Raw genomic sequence first — 18,030 nt, 5'->3', positions numbered from 1 at the left:
CCACTGCCTGAACCTTGGATTTAGGATGGACTTCACTGAAATGAACTGCCGCAAGCTTCCTGTCGAACTGCGATGTACCTCAATGACCATTGGCTGTGTAACCAGTCCTACTCGATCCGCTCCGAACGGGACTAGAACCGACCTCTTGAGGTCAGGAGAGTGAGGTTTACACACTCTGCACAGCTATCACGAACCAGCTGGCTCCTGTTACACCTGCATCACCTAGGTCAAAGGATGAAGTACACTTAAAATGGAATACATGGACAATAAATTAAATGCCAACTAAAGTCTTCATCAGCCAAATAACAAAGGACAATACACCTGTGTGCACTTCCATAGTTAATTCAGGATGGACTTCAAAGTCTTTATTCATAATCTAACAATTTATACAAAATTGGTTGGGGGAAAAAAGGTGATGAAATTACTAAGTATTGCAATGTGGAATATTAAAGGCGTAAACAACCCAATTAAACAATATAAAATATTTAGTCATTTGAAGATGCCTAGAATACAAGTTGTTTGAACAATTGTTTGAAGTTTTTTAATAATTTTTGACTCATTTAAAAAAATGTATTTACCTAATTTAAATAGGGATTGGGTAGGAAGAATATATAGAGAGTGTAATTCTTCTATGAAGGGTGGGGTAGCAATTCTATTCATAAAGTAGTGGGGATTAACACCGAACATCAGATACAGGATGCAGAAGCTAGATACATTTCTGGCAGATCGAGTCCAACTCCAATAGCCTTTTTGAATATATATGCTCCAAATGTTGATAATCCACCATTTTTTTCATAATATAGAGGATAAACTAATGAATTGTATGAATACATCTATTGTTTTGGCTGGGGATTTTAATCTCTCTCTTAACCCTGATGCAAACTAAACCGGTAAAGGTGTAACTCATCCCTAGAGGTTAGAACACAGATTGAGTAGTATATACAACAATTTATGAAAAGAAACATGAATTCAGTATCTAATATGTGAAGGCTTTAAAATGCTGTCTCAGAAAAGAAATGATTAAGATATCCAGTCATTATAAAATACATAAAGAAAAGATTCTAGACTCTTTTACTACAACAGCCTGCAAAATCAGTAATCACAAACATTTTATAATAGTAATTGGAGTAGCTTATTGTTTGTCACCATGTTTGTAGAAACTCCTTCCCCATTGCGTAGGGACTACCATGGGACCTCTCCACATGACAGACTTCTGACAAGGCCATGTGATGTATTTCCATTCAAAATACCCTCCCTCACTCTGGGTGGGGTGTGGTCTCCACAGTATCTTACCCTTGGGATTGACCCCCCCCCCTGCCAATTTTCACCCTTTTTGGGGAGATCAAAAAAAGAGGAAAAGAAGCACGACTGGGCTGCTTGACGCTTTTCCCAACGCGAAGACCCCCAGAGATGCGCAGTCGGATTGGTGCTTTCCTTCCTGTAGGAGAGGTTGGACAGGCGGCTGTCCCCCTTCACCGTTTGACACTCATAACAGCATTGGGGGAGGTTACATTTTGGCTTGGTGCGCTGGCTACGAGGCACACAGTAGTCCGCCCGTCTCGCACCACCAGTTAATGTAACACAGTTCAGCTAGTTGTGGCATTTTGTATATGGACCCCTAGTGTCACTTCATCGACACATCGTTGAGTGAGTGACAGATAGGGAACATCCTGGTTTCTTCCTTAACCTCCATTCCCTGATGGAGGGAACGAGACTCTGTGTCCCTTCTGCCACAATTCTGGACTACCCGCTGAAATGTATGGGATCTTCTCTCTCGGCCTGATAGAGGGGTTTGTTCACCACCTCCTTTATACCCATAAGTTCGGGGAAGTGGCTTGCAAATACCACTCGCCAATTCCCATTGGCCTTTTATGAAAGATCAGAGGTGTCTCGGGCTCCCAAGTGAGACCCCTAGTGTCACATCATCGACACAACGTCTCGTTCCCTCCATCAGGGAACGGAGGTTACGGAGGTAACCAGGAAGTTTTCATTTACAGACTCACTAATAACACTTATTAACAAATTAGGAAAGAACCCCAACGTTGTGGGAATTATAGGTCAGTTAGTATTATTAATCAAGAATATCAAAAAATATTAGCTAAGATCTTGGCAAATCAGATGTTAAAATCATTGTCTGAACTTACACATGTGGACCAAACAGTTTTTTTTATTTAATTTAATTAATTAAAAAATTTTATCACTTATGTTCTATTAACCCTCTGGGGTCGACGGACGCGCCGGCGCGTCCTGCTGGATATTTTCATCATTAGAGCAGAAACAACTTAAAATACCATTTTTGGGTATAAAGATAAGTGTAAGACATCATTAGAGACTATAAAGGGTCTACTTTTATTTGTGTACACTCACAATAACAACAAAATCTTGTGCTTTTGTAAAATAAGATTGAAATTCAGCTGTCTCTGTGTTCACGAGCATATTTCAGAAACACATCACAAAAATGAACTAAAACTCTGTGAATACTTATCACACAAACATGAAACACATGTCTAAAGAAAGCTTAAAATGTCTACTTTTAAATAAAACAATTCAAATTTAAAACAAATATTCTCCTGCAATGTAATCTGTTTGAAATAAAGCGATGTACAGTTTTTACTAGGCTAATTATCTGTAATGTGATCCCACCCACCAGCAGAGCGCGCCATTCATACGCTAATGTGCTGAGACGATCAATGCAAATGGTACACGCCCCCGACTGTGAGGTTTAATGTAAACACAACTCAACTCAACTTTTCTGCGTGTTTGTAACGATACACAGGCGACTGTGAGGTTTGATTTAAACACATTTCATTAATTTTTCTGCCCGTTTGCAATGATACACAAGCGGGTAAACTCCTGGATAGGAAGAAAGAGTTAACATTTTTCTCAGGAGAAGAGTGGGAATCCGATGAATGTTTGTATTTTGAAGAGAAACTTGATCCAGCCGAGGACACAATTTCAGAAGAGTAAGTCATTTAGTTTTCTTTAGTTGACATGCTATTTTATATAAACATGTACATATACTAGTGGGACTGTTTCCAGACTTGCCAGCCAGGATTCAGAGTATTGACATTTGAAATATGATTCCTAATAAGCAGGTTTTAGTTACATTTAAATGCTGCTTCGGCTAAAGCAGGTATTTAAATTGTATGCTGTATAATATAAATATGATATGTAATATGATATAAAATTATTAATGTTTAGATTATATTTTAAATAGCGTTTATACTGCCTCATTATCATCAACAAAGCTTGTGCTTGCAAATATGTGTTCAGGTTAAATAAGTAAAATGCACTTTAAATATGCCCATATTAGAAAATCAGCATATTATAATGATTTCTGAAAGATCATGTGACACTGAAGACTCCAGTAATGATGCTGAAAATTCAGCTTTGATCACAAATGGCATTTTACAATATATTTAAATAGAAAACTGTTCTTTTAAATTGTAAAATGAGTTCAGAATATCAATGTTGTTTCTGTATTTTGGATCAAATAAATCCAGTCTTGGAGAGACTTCTTTTGATGGTAGTGTAGGTCTAAAATTAAGTAAAGTCTTTATGTAAAGAAAATATATATTCAGATTACTTATTTTATCTTAAAACTTGATTTGGATCTTTAAGTCTTCTCACATTCATTCTCTATCCCTCATTGATAGGCCCAGGGGAGGGTCTTTGTCTCTCATGTGTGAATTACAATCCATATTCATGATCATTCACGCCATCTCGCATATTACCTTTCAACACTAAAATTGTCTTACAAAAGTTAAATTACTATATTGTTTTGTATGAATGAGTGATCAGGATGGTTTTCACATCATTTTGTAGCATAGGCTAGAAGATCCAGTTCTCAAAAGTCTTGTGGACAAATGTTTAGTATCTGTTATATGACCTTATTTCAGTGACTTAATTATTTTTATTTTTTTTAAAAACCATGCAAAAATGTTATTTTCTCAAAAATACAAACATGTACACACATGTTGCTCACATATTATTGTAGCCCAGTTTGTGCTGAATACTTTAGCCATTAATGTGTTTTTAAGCAACTGAAAAAAGCACAAATGTCAAGGCATGTCAAAACTTCTCCAGGGCCCAAAATACCCTCAGACCCCAGAGGGTTAATACTAGGAATGTTTAATTTATTGCATCAAGCTAAACATATGAAGTGGACCACTGCTTTCTGTACACTTGATGATGCTAATCAAAGCCTTTGGCCATCTGGAATTGAAGTATTTCTTTAGTGTACTAAAACATTATGGATATGGACCAAAGTTTATTCAGTGGATACAGATTTTATATACAAATCCACATGCATCAATTATTATTATTAGCCATTTAATTTATACAGGGGTACTAAACAAGGTTGCTCCCTTTCTCCACTTTAATTTTTTTTTAAATTGGAGCCATTAGTTGTAAAATCAGAGCAACAGAGAAGATCAAAAGGATTAAAATAACTCAATTTACATATAAATGATCCTTATATGCAGATGAAAATATTTGTATGTTATGGATGTAATCTCACATTCCCCTTCTCTCATTTACTCGACGTTGTGTCGATGAAGTGACACTAGGGGTTGCCCTTGAGAGCTCCACACATCTCTGTTATTTGAGAAAAGGCCAATGAAAATTGGAGAGTGGAATTTGCATGCCACTCCCCCGGAGATACGGGTATAAAAGGAGCTAGAATGCAGCCACTCATTCAGATTTCTTCTTTGGAGCCGAGCGGTTGTGTTCAGCAAGCTGAATTACTCTGCCACCATTCATCTCTGTGGCTCTTACAAACTGTTGGATACTATGGTGCATCGCAGCGGTTCTACCCCTCTTGCATTGGCGTTGTGCAGAGAACACCCTTGGTTTCTTCAGCAGCAGAAAAAAGAGCATATTTTCTTGAAAAGAGAATAAATATCCCTTCTAAAAGAGTGGCACCTACGAAAGCGTCTTTTTCAAGATGCCTTCTCATTTGTGTATTATTCCTGGTTGTGGTCACTATCTCTCCACTTCTGATGGCCATGATCGCTGTATCACCTGTTTGGGTGCTACCCACGCAGAGACATCATTCGTGGATGGTTCATGTCATCATTGCGACGTTCGACCATGGCTACGTTCGGGTCGCGGTTTTATTTCAACTCGATCCTTCTACCTATATGAGTCGATTAGCACTGAGGGTGATTTTGGGACCTCAATGGGAGCTTCTCCGCCGGGAAACCCACCGCGGACCTCACCTTCCCCAACATGCTCATATGAGTTCTGGGATGAGACCGTCTTAGGGTGAGTTCGCAATCTTGTTTGACCGCGGGCCATCTCAGGGTGAATTCACAATCTTGTTCGGGGCTCGCGAGGAGGACTTTGGCCGGCAGATTTCGACAGTGAGGAAGCAGACTGAGGCTTTTCAGCACATCCTGCCCTGCCACGGCTCAAGACCCCGCAGCCCATCTGCTTGTCCATTTCTCCTTTATGATTTGTAGCTAGTAGCAACTTATAAACAAGAAAAACAAGAAAAAAATTACAAATAAATTCTAGAGCAAATAGTTTTCCTAAAAATGTATGTCCACATATGTGGACAGTGAGACTATGTTTTGAAATTTAAAATAACACTAAGCTTTAGAACGTTTTTTTCATCAAGTGTGTTGTTTATTCATGTTTTTGAGACGTTACAGACATTACAGCTGATTAAAGCTGATTAAATCATTCTGATTCAAAGTAATGTCCAGCATCATCAATCAGATTTTAGGACTGAATGCACTTAGCTCCCTATTTAGTGAATGACTTAACCTCCAGTATGCTGTCTGTCTACACTGGTCTCAGAACAGTTTTAAATATACCTTATTTTCATCCTAACTCCATATATAGCCCCTGATAGCAACATTTTTCAACTTTTGGATGAACCCATTTATTCTCAATGTGATAATGCACAGTGAATATATAGGAATGCATTTACTAATGTTAATGAATAGAAATGTATTGTACAGGGATAACAAAATAAAATATAACAAAATTATATTAATATTATTAAATATTAATTTGAAGCAAAATGACCCACAGATGTGAGTTGAAAGTTATTCAAAATAACTAACTTGTTAGCGTGAAAAATGAACAGATTTTTTTAAAGCGCCATATCAAACAAAACTAGAGATGCAACTCTTTACAACCGAACAAAAAAACTTAAGGAGATTTCTTACCAGAGGTACCATGGGTGCATCTGTAGGAGCACTTCACGGAAATTTACGGCATGCTGTTGTTTCATGTGACTCAGTGCAGCAAATTTTTATCCTTCAATGCTGGCAAGGACAAAGATGATGACGAAGGAGTGAAGAACCCAAGTGCAGTTTATTTAAATAAACATGAAACCAAAAACCCTAACTATAAACATGAATAAAACTTAACATATACTTGAAACTTAAACATGAACATGAACTAGACTAAACTTTACTTGACATGGCACGAACAAAACAAAGTTACACTTACAAACATCAATACTAGACAAAGGACAATGGTAAACATGAGGGCTTAAATACATGCCATGGGGAAACATAAACCAACAAACAAACAGAACATTAAACAAGATCACAAGACTAATAATCTTAAACCAATGACAGACTAGAACTGATAAGACAATAAACCAATGAAAACAAGACACATGAACATGGAGGAAATCATGAAATCACATGACAAGGGAAACAGGAACTAGAATGCCAAAATAAAAGACATGAAATCAAAACATTAACAAAAACACATCTAAACATGACATATCCACCCTCTAGGGGTGGCTCCAGACACCCCAAAACAAAAACACAGTGTTCAAGAGGGAACAGGAGGAATATGGGTCGCAGTGGCAACTTGACGTAGCAGGGTGTGGAGCATGGGATCAAGGCGGAGTCCGGGGGAGGGGGGAGGGGAGGGGGGGGGTCATGAGAGGCTCAAGGGGTGGAGCCGATGGAGCAGAGGACCAAGGTGGAGTCGTAGGAATGGAGGTGGGTCTGGCATGGCTGTGACATGGCCTGGAGCTGACTCTGGTGTGGCTGTGACATGGCCTGGAGCTGACTCTGGTGTGGCTGTGACATGGCCTGGAGCTGACTGGCGTGGCTGTGACATGGCCTGGAGTGACCTCTGGGGTTGGGGCCAAGGACTGAGACTCGGAAACGACCTCCATGGTCATGAACATGGGCAGAGACTTGGAAACGACCTCCATGGTCGTGAACATGGGCAGAGACTTGGAAACGACCTCCGTTGTCGTTAACATGGGCAGAGACCTTGAAACTACCTCCGTGGTCGTGAACATGGGCAGAGACTTAGAAGCAACCTCCGTGGTCGTGTACATGGGCAGAGACTTGGAAGCAACCTCCGTGGTCGTGTACATGGGCAGAGACTTGGAAATGACCTCCGTGGTCGTGGAGATGGGTAAAGACTTGGAAACGACCTCCATGGTCATGAACATGGGCAGAGATGTGGAAATGACCTCTGAGGTCATGAACATGGGCAGAGACTTAGAAGCAACCTCCGTGGTCATGAACATGGACAGAGACTTAGAAACAACCTCTGTGGTCGTATACATGGGCAGAGACTTGGAAACAACCTTCGTGGTCGTGAACATAGGCAGAGACTTGGAAACAACCTCTGTGGTCGTGGACATGAACAGAGTCTAGGGAACGACCACTGTGGTCAGGGGTGAGGACTGAGACTCGGGTGCGACCTCTGTGGCTGTGGGCATGGACAGAGTCTCGGGAATGACCTCTGTGGTCATGGACACAGGCTGAGACTCAGAGACGAAATCCCTTCTCCTCCTCCTCCTCTCTGAGGCCGAAGTTGGCTGTGCAGGCTTTCAGACAGACGAGGCTGGCAACGCTGGGACGGACGAGGCTTCGCAGGCATGGGCGTTGGCTGTGGCATGGAATGCTGGCTTGGCGGCCATGACGTGAAACTCTGACTTGGCAGCCATGACGTTAAACTCTGGCTTGGCGGCCATGACATTAATATCTGGCTCGGCGGCGGCCATGTTGAGGAACTCTGGCTCAGTCTCTGCCCCCCCCACAGTGTTGCAAGTAATAAATGAATAAATGAATTTAGCAGGGCTATGTTCTGAAGCCTAGAAGTAAGTTCAGAATACCCCTGAGAGAGGATCTATTCCCTGCTGATGATACATGCTAGAGATCCCCCATTCACTCACTCAAAAGTGTGAAACGACATCCCATGATGCTCTTCTGCTCCCACTGCTTTGACTTAGATATGTCATCACTGTATTGAACTATAAAATAACTGCATGTCACTTTATTACTTGCAGAAATAACAGACAAGAGAGCACAAACAAAATTTGATGCTGGTTTTTCTTTAAAATATCTGGTACATACTGTAAACTCAAGTGTGTCTATAATCAGCACTCATATACAGCACAGTTCCATTTAGAAGTTCTGACACACTTGACTGAATTTATGATTTTATAATCTTAAAAACCTTTTGACCTGAAGACTAAGGCTTAAAAGCTTGTTATTAGTCTTGTAGGCAAAAATAAATTGTACATTTCTTGTTTCTTTTATTGTTTGTATTATTTTATTTATTTATTATTATAATAATTTGGATGCAAAACATTACATTGGTTGAGAGAATGCCCAGAGTGTGCAGACAAAGTAATCCAGACAAAGAGCTACTTAAAGAAAGTGTACTACTTTAAAGAAGCACAATAAGATATAAGATTTTTTTTATATATGTTTAGTCATTTTGGTCACTATATTATTTTCATTCTTCCGTTAGTGACTTCATAGTTTTGTTGACATTCTATTATTCTTTAATATGGAAAATAGCAATAAAGTTATAAAGAACAGTAATATAGTAAAGAATGAGTAGTTGTGTCCAACATTGTAATACAACATCCATGCATGAACAACCACACATACACTGTTTCTCATTTCCTCTTCCTCATGCTGATGTTTCTCTGGGGAATATCTGAAGGGTATTTGTGTTATCGAAACAGATTCATTGGAACACAGTAAGATGTTTAGAGGGGATTTTTACACATCCATCCTCTTAAGACATTCATCTCCATTATAAATTATAGAATAAATACTCAATACCTGTTTGCAAGACAATCAGTTTTATTTATTTTTTCAAATCTTTTTTTTTTTTTTTTGTAGGCTACCTTAAAACTTCATTGCGGTCTGTCCAGTGGTTGAAAGTCTGTCATTGAGACTGAGTCTAACTTCATGCAGAGAAAAGAGATGGTCTGAAGCTTGCTCTTTTCCCAGTTGACCTGAAGCTCTAGACGGCTGAGGTGCATGAACACCTGGTCCCTGTGGGTGCACAGTAACTCTCGAGAGTTGGCTAAGATGAGCCAGTCGTCGAGGTAGTTGAGTATGCAGATGCCCACTTCCCTTAATGGGGCAAGGGCTGAATCTGCGACCTTTGTAAAGACGCAAGGGGACAGGGACAGGCCGAAGGGGAGGACTTTGTATTGATACACCTGGCCGTCGAACGCGAACCGTAGGAAGGGTCGATGTCGAGGCAAGATAGAGATGTGGAAGTACGCGTCCTTCAGGTCTACTGCTGTGAACCAATCCTGATGCCGGACGCATGTTAGAATATGTTTCTGCGTGAGCATCTTGAAAGGGAGTTTATGCAAGGCCCGGTTGAAAACTTGCAAGTCCAGGATCGGTGGCAAGCCGCCGCCTTTTTTTGGGTACAATGAAGTAAGGGCTGTAGAAACCCTTCTTCATCTCGGCTGGAGGGACAGGCTCTATCGCATCTTTGAGTAAAAGGGTCGCAATCTCCGCACGTAGGGTGTTGCTGTCTTCGCCGGTCAGAGGTAAAGTGGATACCGCCGAAAGGGGGCGGGGGCCTGGTGAACTGAATCACGTAGCCGAATTGGATGGTCCTGGCCAACCAGCATGACGGGTTGGGAAGTGAAAGCCACGCGTCCAAGCTCCGCGCGAGGGGCACTAAGGGGATGATCATTTTCGACGTACCTGGCAGGGCAGAGCAGGTAGTGTTGAGTAGAGAGGCAAAAGCGTGTCCCAGGGCTTTGGTGCTGAGAAAAGACTCAAAGCACTTACCTGGCGGGTTAGTGACTGAGGAGGAGGTCCTGTGTAGGCGCCCTCTGGACTCGTCAGAAACGGCCAGTAGGGGGACAGCAGTCGTGGGTCTGGAGGCAAGGGGTCCGCGCTCGGGGTGCCGAAACTGCCAATGTTTGTTGGACCCGAGCAACCAATCGTAAAGCCGTGAGGGCTGCGGGGAGGATGGCGGGTTCCATTCCAACCCCACGCTCACAGCAGGACAGGCAAGCATGTCAGTTTGAGAAATAGACACCTCACATGTCCTCAGCTGATAGCTTCATTGAATTCTACCCACTCAACACCAGTTTCACGTACAATAGTAAAGAAAACACTCAGGGGTGCAGGCTTTATGGGAAGAATTGCAAAGAAAAAGCCACTTTTGAAACAGAAAATCAAAAAGAAAAGGTTAGTGTGGGCAAAAAAACACAGACATTGGACAACAGATAGTTGAAAGAGTGTTATGGATCTTAACCCCATTGAGCTTTTGTGGAATCAGCTAAACTGTAAGGTGTGTGAGAAGTGCCCGACAAGACAGCCACATCTATGGCAAGTGCTACAGGAAGTGTGGGGTGAAATGTCACCTGAGTATCTGGACAAACTGACAGCTAGAATGCCAAGGATCTGGAAAGCTGTCATTACTGCATGTGAACTAGTTTAAGTAGTTTTAGAAGTTCTTAAGATGTATCAACACAGTTGAATGCCACTTTGGTGAATAAAAGTACCAATTTCTTTCCATAAAAGCAAAATCTATGCATAATTCCAAACTTTTGGCCGCCTGTGTGTATGTGTGTGTGTATGTATATACTGTATATGTATTTTTTTTCACATATTTTGAATTGTGCTGTTAATTTATTTTTTGTGCCAAGGGTACGTTGGGTAGGGTAGGTTGTGTGTAAATGACTGAAAAATAATAAATACATCTTGTGATGAAATACACATTGTGATGAATCATGATTAACTACAAGAAAAATATGCTATTAATCACAATTAAAAATCGTAATCATTTGCCAGCCCTAATTAATATATATAGATACTACACACACTAGGGGTTGCATGACCACTGATTTTTAATAGTCGACTAGTCAAGCCCATTAGTCGAATCAAATTCAACTAGGTGTGATGTCAGCTCAAATGGGTAAAGCAGAAATTTCTCTTCCCAACACATTGAATTTTACAGTATACAACAGATAGATCTATGTTTGCTTCAATGTAATGGGTTTTAGCATGTTATATGTAGTTTAGAAAATAGTAACGTGGCTACATGTCATCAGGCCTTACATAGGCTGGGCCTAGGGTCCTTAAGTTTGCCATGGAAATGTGCAGGGAGGTAGCATAGAATGGGTGCATCTCAGTCAGCTCCCTAGTTCAGTATTCAGGGCACTGATCAAGAAGTCAGCCATTTTATGGGCTGTCTCAATCCAAAAATCGTTCCAGTGCACTGAAATGTTTGCTCCCTAAAAAGTCCAACAGTGAGGATCGTTACTCAATGTACTGTATGTTCTCTTACCAGAAACATTGTCATGTCTGGTGAAGTCTCTCAAGTCATTGGAAGCCGAGCACAAGTGTAAATATACGATATCCAAGCCTTATTTTCTCTTTATAAAAGATTTGTAATGTCTTTACATGTTTGTAATGATCATGAAAAGGAAACCATTTAAATATTAGTGTTGTTAAAAGTAGGTTTAAAATACACTCCATTTCTTTATTTAATGTAATTTATCTTTCATAATAACAAAATGAATGATTGTGTCATTTATATAGCGATGGTGCTGATTAATAACAGATGCACTAAGTCTCGTTTGATATGAAAAATGCCTTGCCTTGAAAGTAGACATCTGCTGTCAAGTCAGACAGCTCTCAATTCTTGTAGCGGATCATACACCTGCTAGATTAAAGGCAAATATCGAATTCACCTGAATGGCTCTGTAGATGGATACAGTCCGCTGTGTCTCACTTGGGTCAACTTGATGACGTCACATTTCTGCACGTATTGTGTGTAGTTGAAAATGACAAGTGGAGAAAACAAGCTGCTCATAGAGATGCCCCCTGCATTATTCAAGTCTCCTGTCTAGAAGCAATTTAGTTTTGCCGTCATTAACAACAGCGATGATCAAAATACTTTTAGAAAAGAATCATTTAAGCCGACACTCACATCCATTTTAATAGCATGGTTCCTTCTATAGTTTCAGTGGCAAGAATAAGTATGTGAACCCTTGGAATTAGCAGTTCCCCTTCTGTCACTCACTCAACGTTGTGTTGATTGTAGTGACACAAGGGGCTTCTTTCAGGAGCCTTGGATACCTCTGAATATGAAAAAGGCCAATGCAAAATTGGCAAACAGAATTTGCATGTCCCGCCCCCGGGCATACGGGTATAAAAGGCAGGGATCGTGCATCTGTTCAGTCAGATTCTTTCTTTGGATCCAAGCGGTTGTGTGATCAGCGAGCTGAGACACTCACTACTGTTCCACTCACCTCTAAGAGCATTGCTGTTGGATCCTACGGCGCATTACCAACGGCTTTCTCACCTTCTCTGCACGCCAAATGCAGTCCACGCCCCTAGGCACTTCGACAGCATTTCCTAAAAGAGTATATATCCTCTAAATGAGTTTACACATTGGCGTTGAACGTCTTTTTAAAGACGCGTCTTTTTCAAGATGCCTTTCCGCCTTTGTGTAGTTCCTGGATGCGGCAGATATCTCTCCGCTTCTGACGGTCATATATGCTGCCTCATGTTTATGGGCTGCAATCACACTGAGGCAGCATTTATGAATGGTTCATATTCTCATTGCGAGAGCGTTACCACGGCAATGTTGCAGTCGCGGCTTTCCTTCCTCCAGCTGCATTGCGCCTTCTTTCCACGAAATTGATGCTGACTCGGCTGGCGATGGATGCGATTTGGAGGGTTCGGCGGGCACGGTTTCGCGGGGTAAATCCCAGTGGACCACCAGCCCCCCTGCATGCTCACTTGCTTCCATTCTGGCTCGATGTGAGACCAGCTCACCCCACGGCCAGTTCAATGTCTCCTTCAGGCCCCGAGCTGGATGACAATATCGGCGCTACATCGGAGAGCGTTGCGGCGTCTGACACTGAGGACTCGAATGGGCTGCCTCCTTTGGGTCTGCTCGCACACTCTGAGACTGACGTGCAGACGTCCGGCATGCTTTCCCGGGCCGCCGATAGTGTTGGCTCACCCTAGAAGTGGCCATCCAGCCTAGATGACTCAAAGGGCACATCTCAGAATTCTCATTGATGTAAAAAAAAGAACCCTAGATTGACAGCTAAAGGCTTGAAGGAATCACTGGAACTGGTTAACATACCTCTTCATCTGTTTTCATTTAACGAGCACGAAAGAAGCCGCTGCTTTATAAACCGAAACGTTGCTGTATACCTAAAGTTTACCAAAGACCAACTTGACACTCTACAAATGCTACTGGGAAAATGTTTTTTGGACTGATGAAACTATGGTTGCATTATTTGGGAAGAACATGCAACACTACGTATGGTGTAAAAAGGGCACCGCATACCAACATGAAAACATTATCCCGACGGTGAAGTACGATGGAGGGAGCATCATGATTTGGGGCTGCTTTGCTGCTTCAGGTCCTGGAACCTTTGCCATCATCAAGGGAAAAATGAATTCCCAAGTAAATCAAGATATCCTACAGGATGTCAGGGTGGCTGTTTAAGTTGGTAGTGTAAATGGATAGCATCCAATGTATTAAAAGAATAGAAATATGGACTTACGTTCTTTTGTGCATTAACTACATCCTTGATGTATGCCAGACATATTTCTATGACAGTGACACACGCTCCTTTTATATGCTTAGAAAATGTGATTCTTGTCAGAATTTGGATGAATGCTCCTTTAAATTATAAAGAATGTAATTATTATTTATAATTTTCATCTACTGACACACATTATGGCACACTTCAATTCTACTGGTCAAATTAGATTTTGTATCACAAACAAATTAAACCAAATATATTTCTAAATTCAAATTACACTTCAATCAAAACAAAAATATCATCTAAATAACAAAGTGCTCAAATGAATAATACCAAATCCAAACATTTTACTCTGTCCAACTTCTGCCACTGGCCCCTTTTGCAGTGAACTAAAAATCACTCAAAAAATGTAATATTACCAATATAAATACAAATGTAAATATAAACAAATGATAATAATTGAAAAATAAGCCATGACCTTGATAGTTTAACACAATCTCATAATTATAATTTTTTCTCAAAACGGCAGTGATCATCAGGGACTTACTTAAATGTTCCACTATATTTTAAGAGTTTGGACATAAACATTTTGTGGAGAGTGTGGCAGGCCGAGCGGCGACTGTGCAGAGCGAGCCTTTTTCTGGATTTATTTTGTTATTCTGTCTCTCACTGTTCAAATGAACCTTCCATTAAAATTATAGACTGATCATTTCTTTGTCAGTGGGCAAACATACAATATCAGCAGGGGATCAAACACTTTTTTCCCTCACTGTATCTGATGATTGACAAACAGTAGAGGCACAGCTGTGAAACATTATACAAGATAATTTTAACATTTCCACTGTTTGTCTTTTTAAAAATATTTTAAAATATATTTTTAATTTTATATATTTATATTATATACTATATTATTACATACAAACTAACATTTATTTTTTTCTTAATCTTAACAGGCCTATATATTAAAACCTCTATAATGTATTGAGAATGAGGACAGAGGAGATAATGTAATATCATAATTGTAAAATTATAAAAAAGAGAATGAAATGGTTCATTTGTGTTAAGAAAATTCAAGTGATCATCTCTAATTCATTTGAAATTGAAAATGTTGTTTCTTTCAGAATTTAAGACACACACTATTGTGGGATTGTCTATACTTTGTCCCATTTCTCAAGAATCAGTAAGTTCATCAATAATATAACATTAAACAATGCAAAAGACATGTAAAGTCTGAATTTGTCTTTATATATTTCTTTTCTTTTCTCCAATTTATTTGATAAGTGATAGGCTGTAATTGGTGCTCTAGCTGAGAGATCTGTGCATGATGTTATTTAATATTTTAAACTGGGAGTCATGTTGTGATATATTTTATGAATCAGTCAATGTGCAGCAGAAGATGGGAGCTGAGGATTGTGGGATTTGAGGCCTCGCCCACGTGAGAGAGTTTCTGCTAACAGTTGCAGTGTCTGTCTGAGATTGTGACACAGCTCTGCGGTGTAAACCACTTTCCACAAAAAAACATGATGATGTTTAGAAGAGAGAAGAAAGACAAAAACAAAGCATGTGCATGCACCTGCGGGTATTTTGCTCTTTACTCAAGTCATTATTATTTGTATAGCGCCTTTCACAACACACATTGTTTCAAAGCAGCTTTACAGAAGATCAGCATTAACAGAAAATGAAACTGTAATATCTATAATGTCATCATTGTGTACATGTAGTTTGTCATATAGTCACAATATGATTGTGAATTGTGTTTAAAAATAAGTAATTAAATAATAATTGTATTTATAACCCCAGTGAGCAAGATGAAGGCGACTGTGGCAAGGAACACAAAAAACTCCATAAGATGTTGGTTAATGGAGAAAAATAACCTTGGGAGAATCCAGACTCACTGTGTGGGCCAGTTCTCCTCTGACTAAACAACATGAATATAATGACAATATTACTTATGTATAGTTAAAGTCATGGTTTAAAATTACTAAACTAATTAAGTGTTAAGAGTCAGTGTTTAAACAAAGATTTTATATGAACTGTAAGATTAATAACTAATGTCTTTGAAGTACATCGTGGATTAATGGCAGAAGTTCACATATATGCAACCGTCCTTTTGTTATTTGGCTGATGTCTATGTATTCCATTTCAAGAGTGTAATCCATCATTAGACCGAGGTGATGCAGGCAGAGATCAGTGAGGTGGATCGCAGTTCAAACTCTTCTAACATACACCACATTCATCCTCAGTCAAAACCCATACAGTCTGATCAAACAAACTGACTGTGGAATTACTTGCTTGTTTAATGTGATGAAAATTTTCTCCAGTTAATTGCTGCGTTATTTGCATCACTTGGTTGCATTTATGCATGTGTTTCAAACTGCAGGGTTGTGAGTGTGGCTTCTGTGTCAGCATTTATCTGCCCACGTTCAGCTAAAGAATGTTAATCCCTGCTCAATGTTGCATCAGAACTGCCACAGAAGTATGGAAGTGTGCTGTCTGTCTGTCTATCTGACAGCTTTTTATTATTTTTATTAAAAGACAACCAATTTCAAGCTGGCCAGCAGTGTGCTAAATACTTACTGCCGAATGTTATTGTCATTGCACAGAAAGTTTTTTCTTTAATAATCTATAATAAATAAATTATATTTACACACACACACACACACACACACACACACACACACACACACACACACACACACACACACACATTTGTCAACCTATCATTATGAGGACTATCCATAGACATAATTATTTTTATACTGTACAAACTATAGATTTACACAACCCCTAAACCTAACACAACCCCTAAACCTAACATCCCTAAACTCAACACAACCCCTAAACCCAACACATCCCCTAAACCTAACACATCCCCTAAACCCAACATATCCCCTAAACCTAACACATCTCCTAAACCCAACACAACCCCTAAACCCAACACAACCCCTAAACCTAACACAACCCCTAAACCCAACATATCCTCTAAACCTAACACATCCCCTAAACCCAACACAACCCCTAAACCTAACACATCCCCTAAACCCAACATATCCTCTAAACCTAACACATCCCCTAAACCCAACACAACCCCTAAACCTAACACAACCCCTAAACCTAACACAACCCCTAAACCCAACACAAATCTTAAACCCAACACAACCCCTAAACCCAACACAACCCCTAAACCCAACACAAATCTTAAACCCAACACAACCCCTAAACCCAACACATCCCCTAAACCCAACATATCCTCTAAACCTAACACATCCCCTAAACCAAACCCTCACAGAAAACTTTCTGCATTTATACATTTTCAATAAAACATTGTTTAATATGTTTTTAAGCAATTTAAATTAGACACTAGAAATATCCCCATAAACCACATTTATATTGTAATACCCTTGTAATTACCAGTTTATAACCTAAAAAATTGTCCTCGTAAACCACACACACACACACACACACACACACACATATATATATTATATATATATATATATATATATATATATATATATATATATATATATATATATATATATATATATATATATATATATATATATATATTTTTTTATTTTTTTATTTTTATTCCAGCTTAATATACAACTAGGTTGATTCCCCTCAAAAGGGTAAACTCTTTGAAACTTTGGTACTATCAAAACATTCCGCTGTTTGTCTGAATATCCTGGCCTGTCCAACATAGCAACACCGTGAGGCACTGATTATGAAACTTGCATAAAAACTGTCATTATTTTTGCAGTTCTGTTTGGTGATGTGCAGAAATTACACACAATAGCTTTAAAAAGTAGTGCATTTGCAAGAAATATGACATTGCTTGATAAGAATCATGGGGAGGCATTATTTACAATCATTAGCATTTTAGATTTTCAAAAAAACATTTGAGAAGTCATCACAACATTTGAAAAACACCCCCACACATGTTCTGAACTTCGGATGGAAAAGCACCAGTCACTGGTAAGACCATACACTGAATTTTATAGAAGAATTTGTGTGGATATTCTCTTCTTCTTATTTGCTTGATTGCAACAACTGATATTTTCTTGCTTTCAGAAAGCAGCCTTTGTATTCCTCAGGAGACTGTCTGGGTGTGACATTATACAACATCAAGATTGAGCCGGGTGCCTCTAGAGACTGTGTGTTTGTCAGTATTTGACTGAGAGAGATTAAATAGTATGAGAGGAACTGGAAGTGTTGTGGAAAGTAATTACAATTTTTAGATGGTGCTGCAGGTGTGTGACTGA

Source organism: Xyrauchen texanus, chromosome 21 (genome assembly GCF_025860055.1).
Source record: "Xyrauchen texanus isolate HMW12.3.18 chromosome 21, RBS_HiC_50CHRs, whole genome shotgun sequence".
Taxonomy (NCBI): domain Eukaryota; kingdom Metazoa; phylum Chordata; class Actinopteri; order Cypriniformes; family Catostomidae; genus Xyrauchen; species Xyrauchen texanus.
The sequence above is the reverse complement of the archived record's forward strand: the minus strand, read 5'-3'. Positions refer to the sequence as shown.